Here is a 17,965-nt window from a genome sequence, read left to right on the forward strand (position 1 = left end):
CCTCAGAATAAGTCTGGAACTTCACTTCATTCTAGTGAACTACAAGTGCTGAGCCAGTGCCCTCACAAAGGCCCTCCTTGAAAAGCCAAGCACCTCACAGAAGTCTTGGACTTTGCAAGCACCTAACAGTTCATAAATGCTGATCCAATGATGTTATGGTGGCCTGTACCTTGACATATGCCAAGCAAGCTAAGGAGCTGATCTAGTCCTCTCACAAAGACATGTGCCATGACATAAGCACATTGTGTGAAGTGTGTATACAGCTACAGGATCCAGGGAGATGTCACTAGCTGGCTAAATCTAGGGGTTGTACTTGTAGCAATCTCCATGACCAGTAGTTTCCATCAGCTAGTTTATTTGCTTCTCTCCTGTTTGCAGGTCTCCCCATTGTCTTACAGAATGGCAGTTCTGTACATTCTTCATGGCACTAAAGGCTAATATACCCATCTAGGTGGTTTTTACCTTGCACACCACTATGATAGATCATAAATTCTCTGCCTTGACCATGAATCGGCCAGTTTTCTAATTCTTGTGGGTACAGACCCGGAATTTGAGGGTATAGGGTTTAGTTTGGGGGATGGAGGCTAAGTTCATGTGTGGTGCTAGGTTACATTGGTATTGCAGCTCAATAAGCACTGTAGGCAGATAGTTCCTGCCCCATCAACCTTCTCTACCTATCTTCCATGGAGTTTTGAGTCATACCAAGTGTGACGTTGCCTTGGGTATGATACATCTGACACTGCCAAACTCAGAATAGACTGATAAAGATAGGACAGACACACCCAAAACTGGTGGTTATTCTAACATTAGATTCACCAAAACCGTAACAAAAGTTAGCTCTTCTGTCACCACACTGGTTAACAAGCAATCACAACACAACCCCCCTGAGGCAATCCAGCCCTTCTCACCACTCAGACACTTTATGATGAGAGGTTATTGAAAACCAGAGTCATCATATGTAAAGTTCTTCCAATCCCAAAGGATCAGCCACTTCCCTAAGTCAATGTATAACTCTGATCTTACCCCAAAATCACACTTGTAACTAAAGATCTAATTATATAAAAAGAAGAGAGTTATTAAACGGTTAAGGAATCTCGTACATTACAATTGATTTTTAGAGTTTTCAGGTCAGGAGCATAGCAGTGATGTTAAATCTGCTAGATTTCAAAAAGTCTGTCTGGAAACTTCCCAGTATTGGAAGGTCCACAGTCCATTGTTCAAAATATTCCTTTTAGTTAGAAATCCACAGTCCAGAGGATTGAAGCAGTAATGAGGCAAAGCAGTGATATCACAGCTTGCAATTTATAGTTCAACTCATGTGCTTGGAAAGTTACTGGCCAAGATGGCGTTTTAGGTCTCATGTCGTCATCATCATATGTCCTTACATGTTTTGCTGAATTACAGGAGTAGCTATTGGCTGCATGTTGTCTGAGGCATCTGTAGGAAGAGCTCACTGAAGAGCGGGTTTCCTTTTAGTGGCCCGTCCACCAGTGATGGTTAGTCTGAAAGTAAATTTGGGTGAAGGGCTTGGGGGGTGGCACCCCGGACAGTGTGTTTGAGATACAAATACATAGCTAATATTCATAACTTTAGATTCAAAGGTGCTATATGCATGTAAGGATTATCATACTTGGCAGGGTACAACTTATCCATTGATATCTTACATGACATACTTTTGTATCCAATTTAGTAAAACTTTGTAATATTTTTGATACATTAATATATATCTGGTTATCATTCCTTCTATACAGGGTCACATCAAGTGCACTGTCAACACTTTAACTAATAGGCCTTTTTTAGTAAGAAACATAGGCTTTTCCCTAACAGCACTCATAAGTTAATCATCACAGACTAAATTTGGTTGTCCCTTCATCCTCCCACACATGCTGTCATTCACAGAAATAGCTTCCAGCAATGTCTTGGGAATTCTAGAATGGCCAGAGCTATCCAATGCAGTGTTATGTAAAGAGGCAAAGAGGTTAGAAAGGATGTGGAGAGAGACACAAGCTGTGCAAAGTCCATAAGGTGAGGATCTGTAAGCTCTGTCCATCTCTGGCCACACCACTTTTGTTAACAGCAAGTCACAGCGAATGAAAGTGTTACACCTACTAAATTAATTTAACTCATATCAATGGGATCTCACCACCTGTGCAAACTTTTAAGGGGAGGGACCTTATATTTTTAGCCAATTCCTTATCACTTTTTACCTGGTGCCCATCCAAAGGTGTTATCTAATCCAAAGGATTTCACAGGAGTTAAATGAATGCCAACAAATCCTCCTGTGAATGACCCCTGTTCATGAATGCTGTCAGCCATGTTGTTTCACACCAACTGAGTTCCTGAGCCATTTTTCACAGCTAAAGGTTCATGGTGTTTAAAAGTGAAGTAAGGATGGTCAAGACATGCAGCTTTAAATCCATGGCCTGTGAACCTAACAGCACCAACACTACAGACTGTTATCACCAATACACCCTGTTTTGCTGCCTTTGACTACTGGGGGTCATTCTTCCCAGCCTACTTAAGGTGTTCAAATGCTCATGGTCCAGAAAGGAATGGAAATGTGTCTCTTCCCTTCCAAAATGCTGAATTCCTCAAAGGTTTGTTTAGTAAAAAAAACCCCCAAAAAACAAAATACAAATTAACTTATTAATCTTTCTTTAGTAAATACCACTGCAAAAGAAGCAAATTTCACATTCACACATAGTTTCATTATTATGGTAATGACTTTCAATTTATAACTAATTAATGCTGCTCAGTACCTAACATACCCTTTATTAGCAGTAGCAAGTGGGGAATTGCTGAGTGTATGAATGGTTGTTGCTGGTCCTGGTATTGACAGATGAACTACCTGGCAGCAGCTGTTTGGGTGGGGGGGAGAAACCGGGGGGATTGTCACATTTAGGGCTCTTCTAAGCTGCCATGGATATAGCGAGTCTCATATTGCTGTGATTTGTAGGACGAATGTGGGTAGCACGAATGTCTGGTAGTAATTAAGAGTAACAAAATCTAACAGAGTGATCTGAAATGGAAACGGGGCATGTGGAATGAAGAGGTTGAAAGGAAGGTGGGTGGGAGGGAGGAGGAAATATGATAATGACATGCATAGACGCTCTTTGATCTTGGGTATAATTCAAAGCGGCCTACTCCCACTGCAGGTGGCCTTAGATAAGAGCATCATATTCCCAGGGTGGATTTTACTGGCACTACAAAGTAATTAGCTTTTGCCTGTTTGTAATGTGAACATAAACAGGTACCCATAAATTAATTAATTAAATAAAGATCCCTGTCTTCCTCCTGGATTAATTAGGGATTCATCTCCCTCCTGGATCAATTACAGACTCATCTGCCACTGGATTAGCTGAGGGGGTTTTCTTTTCTTCTTTTTTCATCATTGAGATGTGCTTGAACTGAAATGTCTGGCACTGGATGTAGCTCAAAAGGCTTTGAGGCCCACTTTCATTCAAATGACAATCAGATATTTGGAAGATAATTGTTTAAGAGCCAGATGGTTCCTTCGAGGCTGGTGTTGAGGGGCCTTCACACTGCCCTATGGAGAGATGCAGGAGACATTTGCATCAGGGACATGCAGTTGCTCCCCGGAGAGCAGAAAGTAGACCTGCTTTGTCAACACTTGGAGGGTGAATGCCCATCTCTACTGGCTGGTGTAGAATGGGAATCCAGACTACAGCCACATTGGCATGGCTTGCGTCTCTGCAAGGCCCCAAGCAGGGAGCAATCAATGCTCTCAGGAGAGCTCAGGGACTGTAATTGTACCTGTGTGCTGGGTGACAGGACAGGAAGATTTCATAAACTCATCTTTCCACCTTGTGCACCTGGACAAAGGTTGGACAAACTTGGCTCTAACGGTCCCTTGGCCCCACTAAACTGGGTCAGAAATCTCCCATGAAAAGGCTTGTTTCTGAGATATTTTTCACTACTTGCTAATCATTTTTCAGCTGGGCAATCAAGGCTGGACATGCTTCTGCAGATATGACTTGTGTTGAGAAGCATCATGATTTAATTTGATTTGACACACTTTGCTTTACTTACTTGCCAGCATATTCTTTGCTGTAGCCAATAGCGGCACTTCTAACGTTCTTTCCTGATACATTTTGTTAGAGTTCCTAACTGTGACTGTCCCTGTACAGTTTTGTGGCTGGAAAAACAACTTTAATCTTACACTAGTGGATCGTGTCATCTTGTATGTTTTCAAATACCAGCAGTTATTGTGGAGGTGGTTTGGGAGGGGAATTGTCCCAGACAACCAGGAGGAATAGGAAGAGGAGGGGAGGTGGATTAAATAATCCACTAAAGGCCTTTCTGGATATAACCTAGGTTTTGACCCCCCATGGCTACTTTTGGTAGGTGGAGACAAAGGAGGAAACATTGACGGCAAAGCAGAGAAGAGAGAGAATGGTAGAAAAGAGATGCATCAAATCATTGTTCTGCAACAAAATGGCTATTTGTGCACATGCCGTGTTGAGAACCACTTGCTGTTGGCCACCTCTTGGGGTAAATGGAAATTCATCTGGGGGAATTGATTGCTGTATTGATGTGCCTTTGCCATTTGTTTGCAGGTGGCTGCTCTTGCTCTGTTATTTCAAAGGCTGTGCTGCAGGTGTCAGTAATAACACCATTCCTTTTTTAGGGCTGTAATAATAGGCTAGTGGCCATTAAAACACTCTGTGGACTACACGCTAGCTTGGTAATAATTCACTAGAAGGAGCAAGCATGGCTCGGCGAGAATTGATGGATAGGTGAGAATTGATGGATAGGTGCTTAGTGTGATTTCCTGGCATGTACCTTGTTTTGAAGTGTCAGAGCCTGACAGTAAGACTACAGAATGGGGCTCCTCTAATGGCTTTCTGAAATGCTTCTCTCTCATGCGTGCACTTTCCCAACCAGTCACAAAATGGGGAATTATGGAATTACCGGGAAGTGGTGTGATTAGAGAACCTGGCTGGAAGGACGGCTAGTGAACTGATATAATCCTTGGTGTTTGATGTGGGGAATGCATGGATTAGAGGCCTTGGGGAAAACAGAAAGGGAATCAGAGTGGCTGGCTCACTGGCCTCGTAATCCCCCCACCTCCACCCCCCCACACACTCTTGACCTCAAACGCACAGTCCTTGATTTTAGTTGCTCCTTCAGTCAAAATGATGATGCTCGATAGTGATTTGTGTTACTCTTAACTGTACAGCTTGTGCCATGAAACACTCATGTAAAGTGTGTGTTGTGTTCTCCTCTAGAGGCTGATCTACACAGAGAATTATAGGCTGCTACCGATGCCTCTTAATAGATTTACTCTTCTAGCACAAATAGTAGAGGTCTGTGCTGTGATGCTGCAGGTCCTGTATTTAAATTAGGGCTGTCAATTAATCGCAGTTAACTCAAGCGAGTAACACAAAATGAATTAACTAGATTAAAAAAAATAGTCACAATTAAACGCAGTTTTAATCTCACTGTTGTTTAGAATACCAATTTAAATTTATTATAAACATTTTGGGATGTTTTTCTACATTTTCAAATGTATTGATTTAAATTACAACACAGCATACAAAGTGTACAATGCTCACTTTACATTACATGCCATGTGAATGCCTGTTCTCACGTTCAGATGACATTGTAAATAAGAAGTGAGCAGCATTATCTCCCATAAATGTAAACAAACTTGTTTGTCTTACTGATTTGGCTGAAAAAGTAGGACTGAGTGGACTTGTTGACTCTAAAGTTTTACATTGTTTTGTTTTTGATGCAGTTCTGTAAAAAATAAATAAATCAATTCCACATTTGTAAGTTGTACTTTCATGATAGAGATTTCACTACAGTACTTGTATGAGGTGAATTGAAAAATACGATTTCTTTTCTTTTTTACAGTGCAAATATTTATAATAAAATTATATAAAGTGAGCACTGTACACTTTGTATTCTGTATTGTAATTGAAATCAACATATTTGAAAAAATAGAAAAACATCAAAAAATTAATAATAAATTTAAATGGCTATTCTATTATTGTTTTGCCGTTTTTATTACACTGTTGTTGATCACAACTATTTTTTATTTCACAATGAATTGTGATTTTTTTTTAATAGTCAGATACACCTAATTCAAATCCTTCTGAAGATCTCTAGAGGGGGGAGATTTAAATTTGCACTGAAAAGTTACACCCACACAACACTCCCTAAACTCCCATAGTGCTGTCCCAGCAAGCCCCTAGGCTGACAGCAAAACCTGGTGAATCAGAGAAATATGGGGCTGGAAGGGACCTTGAGAAGTCAGCATCTCCAGTCCCCTGTGCTGAGGCCGGACCAAATAAACCTACACGATCCTTGACAGATGTTGGTCCAACTGTTTTTTAAACTTCAAGTGACTGGTATTCCAGAACCTCCCTTGGAAGCCCATTCCAGAGCTTAACTATCTTTATAACTCAGTTTTTCCTAATATCTAACCTAAATCTTCCTTGTTGCAGATTAAGTCCATTACTACCTTGTCCTACCTTCAATGGACATGGAGAACAATCAATCGCCACCCTCTTTTGTAACAGCCCTTACCATAGACTCATAGAAGTGTAGGACTGGAAGGGACCTCAGTAGGTCATCTAGTCCGGTCCCCTGCACTGAGGCGGGACTAAGTAATAACTAGACCATTCCTCAGTTGTTTATCTAATCTGTTCTTAAAAACCTCCAATGACAGAGATTCCACAGCCTCCCTAGGCAATTCGTTCCAGTGCTTAACTACCCTGATAGGAAGTTTTTCCTAATGTCCAACCTAAACCTCCCTTGCTGCAATTTAAGTCCATTGCTTCTTGTCCTGTTCTCAGAGGTTAATGAGAACAATTTTTCACCTTCCTCCTTGTAACAACCTTTTATGTACTTGAAAACTGTTATCAGGTGCACCCCTTAATCATTTTTTCTCAATAATAAACATGCCCAGTTTTTTAACCTTTCCTCCTAGCTCAGGGTTCTGGCAGTCAGGAGGCCAGAGTTATAATCTCAGCTCTGGCAGGTGACTCTGGGCAAGTCATTTTACCCTCTCTGCCTGAACTTCGAGAGTTTGACTTTGATTTGATTCAAGTTGGGGTGCATCCAACAGATTGCTCCCCCTCTTTCATCTTTGAGTTTGATTTGGGCTTGATAAATTTGGGCTAGAGTCACAAAAGATCTGATGCCTGGTGATGCTCAGTATCACCGTGCCTCACTTTTAGGCACCTAGAAAATCAAAGTGATTCACAAAGCCTGAGTTTGGTGCTTAGGCTTCCTAGCCAATGAAGGGGGAGTGAGACAGGTGCCACAGAATGGGAATCCCAAAAGCCAGAATGTGACTCAGCTCTTCGCCTGAGCTAGACAACGAGATGCCAAGGTGCACTGTCTGTCCAAGGTGCCTATGTTGAGTCGAGGCTCCTGGGAGGTACCTCCCTTTGCTTGGGATACCCAGCTCTAAATCCTCTCTTGGGGTTAGGCACCTAGGCTATTCTAACAGCAGCAGCTCTTGTTCCCTCATAGCTTTTAGCCCAGTGATTAGAGTGGTCATGTTGGATGTGAGAAACCCCTGGTTCAAGTCCTCTCCCCACCTCAGTAGGAGAAGGCATTTTGACAGGGATCTGCTCCATCTCAGTTGAATGCCCTAACCACTGGGCTATGGCATATTCTGACCTGGGGTTCCCTTGGCCTCTCCTTTTTGAAGCAACTCCACTGTGAATAAATAATGAAAGAATCACTGGGCCAGAATGAATGCGTACGAGAATCACTCTGGAGCCTGGTGGTTGGAGCATTCACCTGGGAGGCGGGAGACCCAGGAGCTGGCCCCCCTCCTCCCATAATTTTTGAAAAAAATTTATCCACAGGGCAACAGCTTCAACAGGAGAGATTGAGGAAGCCCACATTGGAATAGCCCAGTGGTTAGAGCACTCCCCTGAGAAGTGGCAGATCCCTCTTACAATCCCTTCTTTCCCTCCGGTGGAGGGGAGACAGGAACCAGGCACCTCCCACATCCCAGGTGCATACCCTATCCTCTTGGCTAAATGCTGAGGGAGCTCCTCTATCCCCACCTCCTCCCCACACAGCCATTTTGTGTTAGTTTGTCTATAGGGGATTGACCTGATAGGCAAGCTCTGAGCATGCTTAACTGGATCAGGTCTCGCAGGTGAGTTAGATGGAGGGACGCCTACCTTTCCTGGTTTGTGCAACACTCTGGGTCTTGGGCATCTGGCCTGGGGCTGCAGTGAGCATGCATGGAGACAGAAACATAGGCACCTAGGGAACTCTTCCTGCCAAAATTTAGGCACCAAGTGAGTTTTGGCTCCTACACATTTCAGTGGCAGCTGAAGCCTCGTGGGGCCTGATTTTGGAATTTAGGCATCTAAAGTGAGAGTGAACATAGCCTGTTGTCACTATTTTTCACTTGCTATTGAGGAGGGGGAAGGGGAAAGGATTCTAAGCTGCAGGCTGAAAACGTTTAACAGAATGTCCTAAAGGAAGGCCAGGTTCCAGGACTACTGACCTGGATGTGGTGTGTCTCTTTAAGGTGCTGTGTTCCAAATAAAGGAAGTTTCTTTTTCATACATTAAGATACAGAATTGGATGCATTGAAGTGGACACAATTAACATGGCTCCCAGGATGAAAGGGCTGCCTTCTGAGCCAATCAGAGAAATCTGTTCTTACCGCAGTGTGTAGATCCAACTATCTGTTCCTTTATGCTCTATTCTGATGGAAAATCACAACACCTGGACTTGTGCACGTCAGAGATTCTGGAACAAATTCAGTTGTCGAAATGAAAGTGCTAATTGAGTGAATTTACTGGAAGCCATCTCTGAAGATTCTGCAATTATAGTCGGCAAAGGAATCCTACTTAGAAAGGACATAGCCAAGGGTGGGTAGGCCAGAAATTTGACTTATTTTACAGGGAGAGTGGTCCCATAATAATGCTTTTTCCCCCTTAACCTTGAAGAGAATTTCACTAGTTACATCTTAAAAATAGATTTCTTAATGAAAGTTGTATATTAGGATAAATGTCAGTTCAGCTGATCTGTTAGTATAGCCTGAGTGCTGGTGTTCTTATCACTGTGTCATTTAACCCAGCTTAGAGGCAGTCTTGACCGCATTGTGGTAGAAATGAATGTGCCCTCTCTGTGGTAGTGCTACCACTAGTATAACAACAAGAATGGGAGAATTTTACAAAAGCTGGGTGTGAGCCAGGCACGAGATTGTGTGGCCAGGCACAAGCTTGCAGTAGGGAAATGGGAAGTCAATGAGGTTGCTGCTGCTTCTCTTTTGTTGAGAAACCCCACACGTTCATTTTTTACTTGTGACCTGCTGTAATGAAGATGTGAACCTAGGTATCCCAAGGTATAATGGCTATCGGGTTTAGGCCACTGTGTCACCCAGTTCCTGTGTGGCTGTATCTTGCAACATTTTTATCTTCTTTATCACAAAGTATGTGAACAGGACCTTCTAGATCCCTGCACATGTAGAAAGTGGTGCTGTCCTGGATTGACCTCTGGGAGTTTTTGAGTTCACATTTGGAGTCGATGCTTGGCCAAGTTCTTATCTCCAGGAATTAATCTAACAAATCAGTTTTTGCAGGCTCCTTAGCCATTTGCTGCCTCACAGTGTAATTGTGCATGACTCTCCCTCATTAGACAGCAATATTTACCTCTGGGAAATGGGGCTTTGAAGCACAAGATGAATTAAATTGAAACTTTGGCAAATGTCACTGCATTTAGCAGCTCTGAAATAAGAGCTCTTTTCTCTGTAACTAGGAGTGCATGTAAGTAATGGGCAACATCTGGGCTTTGTGTCATAGGCTTGATGCTGTGAATTGCATCAGGAGGAAATTGCAGATTTGGTTGCAAGGATTTGAGGGAGGAAAGAGTTTGTTTCAATAAGAATTAAATAGAGTTTAATAGCTGAGTTGCACTGTACCATACAGGAGCTGCATAGCCCCCGCTGAGTGCTTTTGAGATGTGAAGAAGGTACGTTGGCAGGAAGATATAATAATGCCTGTTTGCAGGTTCAGGCAGGCACCTGAGGTTGTGTTTTAAGGTATACACATCTGTGATTCTGACTCATACGTGACCAATGAGCTCATCTATGCATGAACCCAGGAAGAAATCTCCAATTTTAAACCTTCAGGACATGGTTATAGTCCTTTTCTCTACCCCAGCGTTGGAATAATAAAACCTTAGTATTTGGAGCAGAAGGAAGGGAATTCCCCCTCCTCTAAAGTTTTGGACAAGTCCTTGCTATGCTCACCCCATGGCCTATTAATTTTTTTTGCTGTCTCTGTATTTTTCTCCTGCTCAACACACTGGGTTCCCATCTCCAGAGTCCAGGCCTGACAAGTTAATGAACCGTTTGAGCTCCAGTAACCAACTATCTCCGTTTAAGCTGAATAATGCAAGACACAGCTGTCTGTGTTCCTGTAATCAGCACAGATTGGGTGGGGAACTGGAGAAGTTAAATTTATAGAAATGAACAGGCCTAACTTGTCAGCAGAAGGCTTGTAAGACTGATGGGTTTATGTACAAGAGTGTGACTGATAGTTCTTCTATTCCAGTCTGTTAATACCTCTCTTCACCCTGAGCTGCTGTCTGTAACAGTGCTGGGGTTGGGGGCACCAGAGGGAGAATGGGACATGGGAAGAGGAGAAAATTTCCTCTGCAAGTCTAACAGCTGCTCCACCTCAGCGCTTCATATGCAGCTCTTGTGATGTTGATTTTTATATTATTTTTCCAACCCTGATATTTTTTTTCCTGTCATCTGGAGTTGCCACATTTATCTAGGAGGGGAGAAATAAAAGCAGATGGGCCATGGTGAGCCCCTTTACAACTTGCAAAAGAACTTACTGCTATAGGGATGGGTGGATGGGGGGGGTGGGAAATATGCTTTAAAAAAAGCAAGGATACATGGAGACAGGAGGTTTGAAGTGCAGCCTCAAAATTGGCGAGCTGCAAATATTCCATTTTGACTATCAGCAGCATGGTGTCTGTTCTCTGCCTCGAAACTGCATGTTGTGGGACAGGTGCATGGGGATGTCCTGTCTAGTGGAAACTGAACTCCGGTACAAGTGTAATACTGTTTATTAGCAGAGTTAGAGTACCTAACAGCATGGGCATCCAGAGTACCATACTGTACTCTGTCATTGCTGGGGATCTCAACCTGGCTGTGGTCATAGAGCGGCACCCCGCTACAGAGGACTGGCATTAAGGACTTATGGATAATGCATAAACAGGTGCAAAAGGGATGATGCATTCATTGATATGCAAGTTTTCTGTGCACTTGGAGTGCTCTCAATTTTTTTTTTTTTTTTTTTTAAGTCACTGGTACTAAATCTTTCAATTTGATCAAGGCAAAGATTTAGCTTGTGATTTCTATGGCTGGATGTTTAATCACGTGTCTACTTCCCAATTAGAAAATTGCAACAGGATGCGCAAGCCCTTTGGAAACCAAAGTGGGGAACTGTCCTGGTCCAGAAATTCCTTCACTGTCTCTGATGACCCTATCCCCAAAGGTGGGGAGGGGGTAAGATGCCACCAGCAGAGTGGCTTAACTGGACTCAGCTGCTTCCCTCCCTCTGCTCTGATTATGTGAGACGGGAAGGCAGTTGGGCTTGTGGCTTTCTTGAGAAGGAGGAGTGTTGGGGAGAGAGACTGAGGAAGAAGACAGGTTTGTGTAGCTGGGTTACTTACTACTGGGGCAAATAATTCTGGTTTCTTGTGTCTTATTCTTTATTTAGAGTTGAGGAAAACTGGGAATACATTCTCTGAGCCATGCTCCAGCATCTGTGGGACCTTATTATTGTTTTGTTTGCAAAGTTGAGGTTGCTGTAAAGTATCTAAATAAAAACCAACCATGGAAAGGGATGTTTTACCTCTTATTCGTGGTAACATTCATCTCATTGATCCATTCCCCATCTTCTCTCTGATCAGAACACTTCTAATTTGGGCAGACAAAGAACTGCAAGCTGCACTAACAAAACCTTCAGCTTTAGGTGCAATAGCTTGTCTGTCGGCCTGTAGATAAGTTACCTCAAGTCTCGTCATCTCACCCTTGCTTTCATGTATAGTACATAAAATTAATCAAGCAAATACTGTATTATAATTACAGTATTAATCACTGAACTGCCCTTGTGGGTCAGCAGACGTCTCCATTTTGCTTTCAGTCTCCCAAAAACTCACTCTACTGGTATCAGCCACTCTCACTATCCTGCTAAGTTGAAGCCTAAGTGTGGTGCAAGGAGGCACTGTATAGTGGAAGAGATTGGAGTTTGGCTGGATGTAAAACCAAGGCTCTGACTACAACTTCTACCAATTGACATGGTTTCATTGAAGTCAATGGCCCTATGTTGGTTTATAACAGCTGGTCTTTAAAGAACAGTAACAGTTTTCATGATAACGGAGTTGATGGATTTAATGCTTTGGCCAAATTTCAGTGTGGGTAAATAGATTTTGCTACTGTTGGGTCCTGATCCCTGAGGAGCCTGACTCCTAAATGCCATCAATACTCACTGAAGTCAATGGGATTCAAAGCACTCACCCTTTTGCAGGGACTGCTCAGCACTTCACAGGATCAAGCTTGATATCCCTGCTGTGGATAGGACAGTCTTCTTCACTTCTTATCCTAATGCTGTGGAGTGTTAATAAAGCACTCTGGGATCCTTTCAGGTGAAAAGCATCATCAACGTGTACCACAATTGTAATGTAATATTTTACTGGCGCAAGAAGGAAGCATGATTTGAAATTGAGATTTGAAGTGAGCCAGTGTCCATGAGGGATCCAGCATGCTTCAATAAATCAGCTTAAATATCTGAATATACTCACAAGTTTCTGAAGCTCTCACTTTGTTTGTTACACTCATTTTAACACTCTTCCAGGGCAATGTGCATTATTCCATTTCTTGCATTTCAGATGCAAAGCATCCTGTTCAAATACAAATTAGTCTGAACACAATCCTCTTTTACCCTTTTTAAAAAATTTTAAAGCCCGGATTTGGAATTTAGGCTCATTAATATTCACAAACACTGCTTAGTTAAGCCTGCTTTAATTTCTCTGTGTGCTTTGTAAACAGGGATTACAGTGATGTTTGAATTTGCATGCCAGATTTTTGAGTATTGTGTAAATTTTGGTCATTATCATGGAAAAATAAATAACTAAAAAATGCTTAATACCTACCTCACTCCCCCCTCCCACCTTTCCCCAAGCTTCTAGGCTTCATTATGGTATTGTGGGAATGTTTAATACCATTTTAGCAGGTGGGATTTCCGATTTCACTGTGCAGAGATATTTATTGGTCTTGGAATCCCAAAGGAGGAGGAAGCATTTTGGTCTCCAGGTATGCCTTTGGCAGGTTTTAATGATGGGGGAATGAAACCTTTTCAATATGGAAAGTGAAGCCAGCCTTGGAAAAGTCCCACAGTGGTTGAATCTTCCACTAAACTCTGACACTTGTAGGTATTCGTTACCAACCTCAGTTACCATGGCCAAAAACGTAGCGGCCTTTTCTAATTACATTCTGATACCAGAGGTTGGCTTTCAGCAAAACACCTTTAGTCACAGCCAGTGACTCAGGTAAGCATTACAGATGGATAATCCGTAGTTCTTTTTCTGTTTAATTTTCGGTGAGTTGAGCGTTCCTGACAAGTGGCAGATTAAACAATCTTGGAGACTGCAGTCCACTATTTATCCTTAGAAAATGAACAGCTTGGGCAGCTAAAGCTCTGAGTCTGGGAGCTGCCCTGATGATGTGCCTCAGACCAGGCCTGCTAAGTAAATCACCGTGAAATAACTCTTCGGTCTTTGATTTCTCTCTTATGCTGCCAGCTGTGAAGTTGGGCACTTGCCTGCTAGGAGAAGGACTGAGACTACCGGCTCATTTCAGATTGGCACCACCTCCAGATAGTGACCAAAAGCCATTACTGTTGATAGGGTGACCATACGTCCCATTTTGGCTGGGACAGTCCCTTTTTTAAGCCCTGTCCCGGCTGTCATGACTTTTGGCAAAGGTGGGCATTTGTCCCATTTGCTCTTGCTCACATGATCAGTAGGGAAGAGCAAATGGGTCAAATGCCCACTTTTAATTAAAAAAGGGGGGGGCGTGAAGGAACGTGTGGGGGGTGAGCAGAGATGCCAGGGTTCCAGCACATGGGGGCAGGCAGGGTTCATGTGACAGCCTCAAGAGTGGGGCCTCGGATGAGCAGCTGGGGCCAGCCCTGAGAAGGGGGGGAGTGGCTTGGGCCAGCCCTGTGTGGTGTGCAGTTTTCCCTTTGGGAAATATGGTCACCCTAACTATTGATCCAGGCTGATTTGAACTCCTGATTGAAAGGTGTGAGGCTCTGAATCCCTTTTTTACTCCCTATAACCATCTGGGCTCCCAAGCCATAGCTTCAAGGAAGAACCATTTGCCTTTGACACTGGCTCACACATTGACCTGCAGAATTTCTCCCAAGTCAGATGTGTGTATGGCTTTAGTAATTCTGGCTTTTAAGCTTCTGTTTAGTTTCCTGTGTTCTGTCTGCTCTTAGAGACGTGGAGGCCCTAGTTTTGCATTTTATTCTTGGCTGGAAAGGGTCAATGCCATTGCTAGTTTCCAAAGGATTGGTCAGGAGACAGCTCTGTAAGGTTGAGCCACTCAGTAAACACCCTTGCATCCTCTGATATAGCCAATATTTGTGATAGACTTCCATAACTTGGGAGTGCAGCATCTAGGAGACTCCCATAACTAGGTCAGCTGCTGATGTTGAATAAACAGCAGAATCGGAACAGTTAATTTGGCTGGGCCCAGACCAGATAGGTACCTTCTTGATTCCTTCCTCCCCATGCATGTCTTCCAGCATGGTTATTATTCCATTCAATAGTTCCCCAGCTGCATTGCCACCCATGACCTACTAATAGACTCTCTACCCTCTCTGTCCTTCTAACAAACTTGTAGCACTCTTTGCTGCTGACCCTTCAGTAGGTTCTCTCTCTCTTTCTCTTGCCTCTTCATGACCAACCTGAGTGTGAAAGTCAAATCATGGGGTTTAACCAAAGAACATTGTAAACATTAATTCTACAGTGGTAGGACCCAATAGAGGGACTATCGGCACTGCTTGCCCTTGAAATGAGACCTTCATGGAGAAATTGGGAGGACGGTGACAGGTGAGCCATGGCATCATGAAGAGTGAGCAGCAGGGAGCGACTTATACTGCAGCTCGAGAAAGATTTGGATAAATCCTTAGGGCCACATCCTGACCTGGCATAAGTTGATGTTCCTCCATTAATGTCATTGGAGCTGTGTTGATTTGCAGCAGAGGAGAAATCTGGCTTTGAAACTTCTGGATGCTTATGTGAACCTCTCTGCCCTTTGGAATTCACTTCTACGAGTCGTCAAAAACACGAAGCCAGCGACTGGACAGAATTCGGTACATTAAAAAATAACTCTCAGCCAGTCCTAGGAGAGGGTTCTTCTTCCTTCTCACTGGATGTCTCAGATGTATAAAATTGCACATTCCCCTAACGGCTTTGACAAGACAGCTCTTGTATCCCATAATTTCATGCATTTCCTGATTTATCTCTCAGCTGCATTTCAATTCAGCTAGCAGAGGTAAGGAACAAACCTGTAAAACAAGCCTAGCATCTTCCCTGACGATATTATTATGCCAGCATAATAATAAGCATCCATGTTTATTTTGTAATATGCTTTCAGAAAATAGGTGTGCATGTATATCTATATATAGATACATATGCACACATAATGTGTAATTTTTCTAGCAATCAAGTATGGCAGCAGGTGCATTTAGACAATAGACAACAATTCATAAGAACATATGAATTACAGACCAGTGGTTCTAGTGCAGTATCCTGTCACTGAGATTGACCAGTGTCAGATTCATCAGAGGAACATGTAAGAAACTCTGAAGTGGGCAGTTATAAAATTAATCAGCCAATAGGGGAGGTTTCTGCCTGGCCTTTGTAAGTTAGAGATTGGTTAATGATTGTCCTGAAGCGTGTGTGTGTGTGTGTGTGTGTGTATATCTTTGAAACTTCTTTAAAAATCCTATCTAATGGAACTATGGATTTTCTCATTATCCATGTAAGTATCTAATCCTGTTTGGAATCAATGGCAGTATTCAGTCTTTGTTCATATTCTGATTTAATAAATCACTGGGAATGGGAAAAAAGCAATACCAGTTTATTTGAAGTGCATCTGCTCAGCATTAAGGCTTCCAAGTTTTTGCATTAAGGGATGCTCTCTCAAGATTGGTAAAGCAAAAATTTGGCCTGCTTTGAAAGTGTGGATAACTTGCATGAAGGGTTCTGATCATAACTTCATTGTTTTAAAGACAAAGAGTGAATACAAATAATTGACTTGTTGTAAAATAAGCCATGCACCAGTTAAACCCTAAGTGGCATGAAATTTGTATCTCCAGTCGCAGGTGTCCTGCCATCCAGGAAATGGTTGTTGGGTTTTTTTGCTCACCCTGTCCACTCTGTTACTCTGAACAAATAAATTTACAATGAATCCTGCTCCCTAGGGATTCTTGAAATACTCGAGTTCTTGTAAATTTCAATGCGGTGTCTGTTCATATGAATGAAAAATGTGGGCACAAGTGGTACACCTTGAGACCAATATTTCTGATTATGTCCCTTAACAGATTTCCTTTTAAAGTGATTTGTTTTTTTGCTACTGGAAAATAATTGCCAATTTCTTCACTGGAGTCACCACTGAGACCCTAATCCTGCAAGCCACTTTGCAGAGGCAGACCTCCTGTGCCTGCATCGAGACCCACTGACTGCAATAGGGCCCTGTGGGCTACCCACGTGCTGCAGCTTTAGGATCAGGGCCTACATATGGAAAACAAAATACAACATAGGAAGGCAAATTCCCCATCTCTGATTATACAAAAACCCAGCCTCTCAAAGCTAGTCCCTGAGGGCTGAGCCACTGTGTGCTGATCACCCATTATATGAGGTCAAGACCAATGACTCAAGGTGTATAAAGGAAAGAGTGAATTATTCATGGTGGTTCTGGTTCTGCATCTGAGTCAGTTATGAACGTATAACCATGGGGAAAACCCAGTTATGGGTTTTGTAGGGTTGACACCCACCAGAGCCTGAGGCTAGAGTTAGGGTGAACTTGGGCAAGGTCTTTAGTATGTGTGTAGGTTCTTTTATTGGTTTTTAATAGATTTCCCCTGTAATGCTTTCACCTTAAAGAGAAATGTGCTTGCTCATAAAGAGCTGTGTGGTAACTTGTAGCTGCAGGCCATTATGGTTTTGGAACCTCTGGAGTGAAAGCAAAGGGCAGATGCAGTCTGGCTTGCTGGGGATATCACAATGTAGGCAGAGAGCTGTGCAGCCTGAAAAATCCCTGATCAGGAGGGAGAGATCTGTGGGTCTCTGCCTAAGAGAGGTGATGGCTGGGGAGCCGGGACTGGAGAGTGGGTGTCCTTGTGGGACCACAGAAGGAGAATTCAGGTGCAGTTCCCATGAACTGCAACACTTACTTACAATCTATGGTCCCAGTCCTACAAACACTTATAACTTAACTTTAAATGTGAGTAACCCCACTGCCTTCAATAAGATTACTTACGTGCTTAAAGTTCAGAGTGTGAATAAGTGTTTGCAGGCCAGGGGTGGACTCCTGCCCCTGCTGGTTGAACTCTAAAGCTTTGATGCTGCATTCTCACATGAGTCATTTCTGACTATATATTAATTGAATATTGTGAAAGAGAAAATAAAGTTCAAGGAAAATGATTCCTATGATTCTTATGGAATCATTGGCCATTCAGTCGCTCAGGTGAGTAGGCTTTAATGCTGAACACAGTTTGCTTTTGAAACAAGATAGACCCTCCATATCCTCCCTCAGCTAAAGAAGATAAGAACTGCTCAGTTAAGAAACACCTTTAACAGCGTTCTGCCAGGGCTTTTCTGGCAAAGTAGGACAGTAATTTCAGAACCAGTCATTTGAGAGAACCCATTTTATTGA

At 42.7% G+C, this 17,965-nt stretch overlaps 1 protein-coding gene across 4 annotated transcripts in view; it reads left to right on the plus strand.

The window, feature by feature from the left end:
* The window catches only part of PTPRT (protein tyrosine phosphatase receptor type T), a 699,175-nt gene that overhangs the window by 84,541 nt on the left and 596,669 nt on the right, over window positions 1–17,965 (plus strand). The gene's annotated exons all lie outside the window — the stretch shown is intronic.

Source organism: Malaclemys terrapin, chromosome 12, assembly GCF_027887155.1.
Source record: "Malaclemys terrapin pileata isolate rMalTer1 chromosome 12, rMalTer1.hap1, whole genome shotgun sequence".
In the NCBI taxonomy this organism is placed as follows: Eukaryota; Metazoa; Chordata; order Testudines; family Emydidae; genus Malaclemys; species Malaclemys terrapin.